Below are 6,080 nucleotides of genomic sequence, written 5' to 3'. Positions count from 1 at the left end.
AAACAAACAAAAAAACAAAAAAACAAAAAAAAAAAAAGAAAGAAAGACAACCCTGGGCATAGTGTAGAAGAAGGAGAGGGGGAAGGAATGATGGGGAGGCAGCAGGTCCAGGTAGGATTCAACTGCAATAACCTGAGTGATAGCTGATAAGAACCTGAGCTGGCACAGTGTCAGCCGGCAGGAGAGGAGTCAAACTGGGAAATGAGAGGAGTTGCACCTGACTGAGCTTATCAATTGTCTGGGGTTGGGGGTGAGGGAGCAGAAAGAGTCTGGGAAGGTGAACGTTCAGGGTTTGAGGTCCTGCTGCAAGGGACAACATTCTTTGAAATGTTTTTATCTTAAACATTCATGCAAATTTCTATTTTTTACTGAAAAATATATCAATATTTGCATTTCTATGAAAATAATATGTAAAACAAGTTTACAGACTGAACTTTCCTTTCCAAAGCTTCAGAGAAAATGGACATGTAAGAAAACTGCACCATGGTCGTGTGTGGTTTCTGATGCTCCCAGCAAATACGCCTTTTGGAAAGTGTGGAAGTCTTCCATGATCTGGCAACACCTCCCCTTGTAACCTTCGTTTTGGCCAAACTGATCTATTTACGGTTCCCTCAGCCTTCTCATGAATATTCTACTTCTCTGGTTTTGGATGTTTCAGATTTTCTGGTGCTTCTCCAGGCCACCTCCCAGGTCCAATTGGGATACTGCATCTTCCCTCCAGCCTTCCAGAACTATGACCCCCCTCTAGCTCCTTTCTCTGAAATTCAGCAGACTTGTTCTGCGCTGCTTTTATAATTTAACGGTAGATAAAACCATACATAAAAAGAGCTAAAAAAAAGTATTGTGACTATTATTATTATAGTGCTTCAAGGTTGTATGTTTTGTTTATTTTCAAGCAGATTTTAAGTCCTAGAAGTCAGGGACTATGTCACTGATGTCTTTGTTGCCGCACTCAGCTCAACATATACTTTTTGGATAGATGCAGTCATTCTGTATATAGAAAACAAACTTATATTCAAGTAGAGGGAACAGATGGTAGCTTTTTTTCCCCAGAATATATTTGTGACTTTAAGTTGAATGTTTATTCCCATTAAATGAACTATTTTATTTCCTCTGTAAAGCAAATTTAAATATCAGAAAGCCAGGATATCTCCTCTCTTTATGTTTTCTCCTTTGATGTGACAAGTAAAAGGTAGGGCTTGGGTCACCTTAGGTGGCTGTGATTCTGATATTGTGCAAGTGCAAGCACTTTTTCTGTCAAGCCTGCCTGAGCCCAGTTCTTAGCTTTTAGGCAGACATTTCCCTGCTTGCAAAATCAAAAGCTAAGAGAAGTATGATGGGAAATTACTTTCTAAAGACACCCATGCAGAAGCTTATGGCTTTCCCTGAAGGCCTCCTCTCCTTACACTAGGTTGGGTAGTTCCACCATGTCACACTTTATTGTTAGTGTTGATGGCCTGGGCTCCCCAATAGTGGAAGCTCCCTGGAGGGATGTCTGTGTCTTATAAGGCAAAATCTCATCAAAGAGTGTATTGGAGTTATTTCTCGAGAAAACATATAAGGAGAAAACTAGAAAATGTACCAGAAGGAGGTAGAAGGAGACAAGGATCATGTGATACTTTTTCAGTCCACTAAAGGTCTGAATCTGGTAATTATGGGTTGAGAAAATGGAGAGAAAAAATGCAGAGAATTTCTGGTGAGGCTGTTGATACAAATAGAAAGGCTGAACGAGGGAAGTCAAATAAAAAAAGCAGAAAAGTATGGAATAAATGAATGAGGCTATGCTTTGGATGAATCAAAACATAGAATATCAGTTAAGTGACTTTAGATTCAGAGAAGAAAATGGAGTCTTTTGAGTTCCCTTCATCTCCTTTCACATCATCCTGGAACTACGTTCCAACTGGCAAGGCACTAGTTATCTACTGGATCTCTAAATCCTTTAGGAGGTGAATTTAACCTCCAAAATGTGCTTTGAATTGGTGGTTTCTTCACCATCATTATTATTGACTTCCTATGGCTGCCGTAACAATTTACCACACACTTAGTGGCTGAAAACAATACAAATGTATTATCTTATAGTTGTGTAGGCTAGAAGTCTGATATGGATCTCTGGGCTAAAATGAAGGACTTGGTAGGGCTGCATTTCTTTCTGGAGGCTCTAGGAGAGAGAATCTGCTTCTTTGCCTTTTCCAGTTTTCAAAGGCCATCTGCAGTCCGTGGCTTGTGGCCCCTTCCCCTATCTCCACACCCAGCAATATTATAGCTCTCTGCCTGGCTTTCATGATCACATTTCTTTCTCTGATCCTTTTTTTCTGCCTCCCTTTTCCACTCTTAAGGACCCTTTTGATTACTTTAGGCCACCCAGGTAGTCCAGAACAGTCTCCATATTTTAAGGTGAGTTAAAGGTTTCCATCTGCAACCTTAATCCCCTTCTGCCATGCAGCCTAGTGTAGTCACAGGTGCTGGGAATTAGGGAGTGGACATCTTTGGTAGGCGAGGCTTTATTCTGCTTACCACAATCCTTGGTCACCATTATCCTGACCTGGATTGCTGCAAAGCCTGAACTCTGCAGGCATCATACAGCCAGCGGAGAGCAGAGCCAGAATGTGAATGCAGGAGTCAGGCTGCCTTTCTCAGACTCAGTCTCCTGTAAAAGGAGGACACTAATAGCACCTACCTCATGGGTTGTTATTGTTGTGAGGATTAAATATATACCTGTCACACAGGGAGCACTGTGTTGGCAATTGTTATTATAGTTACTATTATTAGCTGTCTCCTAGCCTCTACTCTCAACCCTTTCCACTCTATCCATACTGAAGCTAGAGTGATCTTTCTTAAACACAAGCTGATCATGTTCTTCCTTTTCATGTTATGAAAATCATTTATGCTATGGTCTTTGCTCCCCAACCTTTCTACATTGAGTCATATTAGGCTATTTGAAATCCATTGAATGGGGCAGATATTTCACGTCTCTGTGCCTTTGCACACAGCACTCCTTTTGCCTGGACTTCCTTCCTCCTTTTGACTCTCTGTCAAACTTCATTCATACTTCAGAGCCAATTGTCTGAAATCCTGAGCAGAGCTGATTACCATCTGAATTCTTCTGTACCAGCTATGTATCTGTGCTCCACACCACTCACACCCGAGTAAGCCACACTGGCCGCGTAGCTTCTGCCTGGAGTCTGGCACATACTAGATACTCAAGAAAAGGGTGTTGAGAGCACCGTGCTGGGAATTTATTCTTTGCAATTTATTGGAGTGTTTTCCTCATGCATTTTTTTCGGGTGTCTCCCTTCCCGTGCTGCCAGAAGCATCCATTTGCCTCAAGGAGGAATAGCATTTCTATAACAGGAATGCAAAATGAAAACTATCTAGATTTTGGTGCCCAGAGTAGCAATTATTTTAAAACATCTTTTATTTTTATTTTTTTTAAATTTAATAGTTTTGTGAAACCAGGACTTGCCAATTAGAAAGGGCTTTTCAAAACTTCTTTGGCCTTTTTAGTGTATTAAAAGCCAGTTTAGTTGAACTAGGTCTTAGAGATTCTTCTGTAGCATAGAGGGGGCACCGTTTTCTGTAGTTAACCTGGGCATGAAGTTTCGTTGCCCTGAGAAGAAGAAAGACAAGTGGCAGAAGTGCATTCCAGAGAGGAAAAGAAATGAAAATCTCCCCCTTGGGTCCTGATGAATTTTGGGAAGGAGAGAAGACATGGGGTGGTGAGAATCTTGCATCATGCTTCTACCTGGTAGATGTGGGAAAGCCAGAAGCAGAGGACATTTACATTTTCCTAGTTTCCTTTCGGGACTCTGGGAGGAAACTGCTTTGGAAGATATTCCTTGTGTCATATGGAACAGTCATGTTAGAGCAAAGCAAATGGTGAGCTATGGTTAAGCAGAGGGGGAATTTGAGCTCAGCTTCTAGAGGTCTTCCTCTGCTCTCAGGTGGAATGAGAAGAATCCAGAAATTTCTTCCTGCCCTACTGAGTGATGTGCCCTACTGAGTGATCATTGATGAACAATCATCCATGAATTCCTGAAGTTGAATAACAGGAAACTGTACTTGTTTTTCAAACCACTTGGCTACTGTAAGAAGCTGCTGGTCACAAAATGCATGTCCAAAAAACCGCAGTCCTACTGGCAACCCTTGGTTTGAGAGTGCAGCAGGGATACTCACTGCTGGCAATCCTGTCATATTTACAGCTTGTGTAAAAATATCATTCTGGGAACTTCGTGTTCTGTTGTCTACTTTGATGAACTCCAAGTATGGTACTGCCTCATTTAAGATGGTGGGAGTTAGGAAGACGTCTACTCCAGAGTTAAAAACATTTGCAAAGTCATTAGCAATGAGGCGTCACACTTTTCTGTGCTTTGATGAAATAATTTTCCCAGTTTTCTTTTAATAAGAAAAAGTTTCCTGAGAGAATTCTTCCTCTCTCCACATCATTGAACGCTTCTTGTCTGGTTGACGCATACATGGCTTCATCCATGGGTGGACACATTGAGTGGACACATCAATGTCACATCTGTGACTATATTGTAGCCCACCAAGTCTTGCCATATTTAATGCCATCCTGATGTGCACGATACATGATAGCAGACAATTGAATAACTGGTGTGAGGAATGGATACTTCAATTACTTTGGCCCTTTCAGACTCAAAGAGGTCAGCAGCTTTGGACCAAAAAGACTGTACTTCACTTAATAATTCTGGCACAAGATATTCCTTTGGAATTTCTATTCATAGTTTGCTCACATCTGCCAAACCAAATGAATGGTTTAATAGGGTCCTGTACTGTGGTACAATCATTGGTGTCATGTCCAGCCAGTATACTCAACACAATTGCTGCATCATCCACACATCTGGTTAAGATTCCTGGCACATCCATCAAATTCACCAGGGGAATGAGACCATGATGGGAAACTAAACCATAGCTTGGTTTGAAACCAGCAAGCCTGCAGTGGGCAGCAGGATTTCTGGTCGATCCTCCTGTAGCTGATCCTAAAGCCGACATAGCAGCTGCACTCCCACCTGAGCTTCCTCCAGTTATCAGCCAGTCTGAATCTTCATTCTTGCTGTGGGGATTCTGCTTCCTCTTTTCTCTATATTATTTTGAATAACTCAGGGGTTTTTAACCGGTCCAAACACACCATCTGTGCTTCCAGATCCCATAGCAAACTCATCTAAATTTGTTTTTCCCATTAGTAGAGCTCCCTGATCCAACAACTTTGAAACTACTCTAGCATTATAAGGTGGTATATAACCTTTCAGCATATTTGATGCACATATTGTCTCAATGCCAGATGTGCTAAAGTGGTCTTTTACTGCAACAGGAATTCCATCTAAATCCCTAAGTGACTATTCATGCTTATATCTCTTTTCTGATTCTTCAGCTTGTTTTAAGGCCACCTCTTCTGATACAGTAATGTAGGCATGTAGAAACTTGGTCTTCTTGATAAGAGAGAGACATTTTTGACAGAGCTCTGTTGGTGTAATCTGGCCTTGTTTCAGTGCTGCAGAAACTTCTCAGAGGGTCCGGCCCAGCATGTTCCTTGTGCTCAGCCTGCCACCACAGGGGCCAGGCAAGGAGGAGAAAGAGGTCACCAGTTGCTAGTGATATTACACGGGCGCAGCCATCTTTAATTGTCACTGCGAGATTCTAAAAATTTTAAAAGCCACCTAAAGAGGGTTCCTAGTTTGCAGCAGGGTTATAATTCAAAATGTCACTTGCAAGTTGGTTATTTGGAATTCACAAGGGATATCTCTACATAGAAATAGTGTACTTACTAGTGACCAGGTTCCTAGCCCAAGTATAACTCAAAATGCAGCTGAAATAGAGCATATTTGAAATAAATAGTTGAAGATCATAATGGTACAATGCCAAAGTTTTTTTAAAAAATAACAAAAAAGAAATTAACCTAAACCATGTTTATTTTGAATAGACTTTGAGGGAAAACACATTTAATTAAAAAGGGATAAGAGGTATACGAAGATCCTAAAGAGGATGTCTCAGCGACTTTCAGGGTTTCACTGGCTCTTTGTAAATCTGATTTTCACTTGAATGCCTACAGATTCCCCTTTTCT

The 6,080-nt window shown here is 41.2% G+C and overlaps 1 pseudogene; it reads right to left on the bottom strand.

Moving 5' to 3' along the window:
- Positions 1-3,993: 3,993 nt before the first annotated feature.
- LOC129038477 (glutamyl-tRNA(Gln) amidotransferase subunit A, mitochondrial-like) lies at positions 3,994-5,543 on the bottom strand (annotated as a pseudogene).
- Positions 5,544-6,080: the final 537 nt, after the last annotated feature.

This window comes from Pongo pygmaeus, chromosome 1 (genome assembly GCF_028885625.2).
Source record: "Pongo pygmaeus isolate AG05252 chromosome 1, NHGRI_mPonPyg2-v2.0_pri, whole genome shotgun sequence".
Taxonomy (NCBI): Eukaryota; Metazoa; Chordata; class Mammalia; order Primates; family Hominidae; genus Pongo; species Pongo pygmaeus.
The sequence above is the reverse complement of the archived record's forward strand: the minus strand, read 5'-3'. Positions and strand labels throughout refer to the sequence as shown.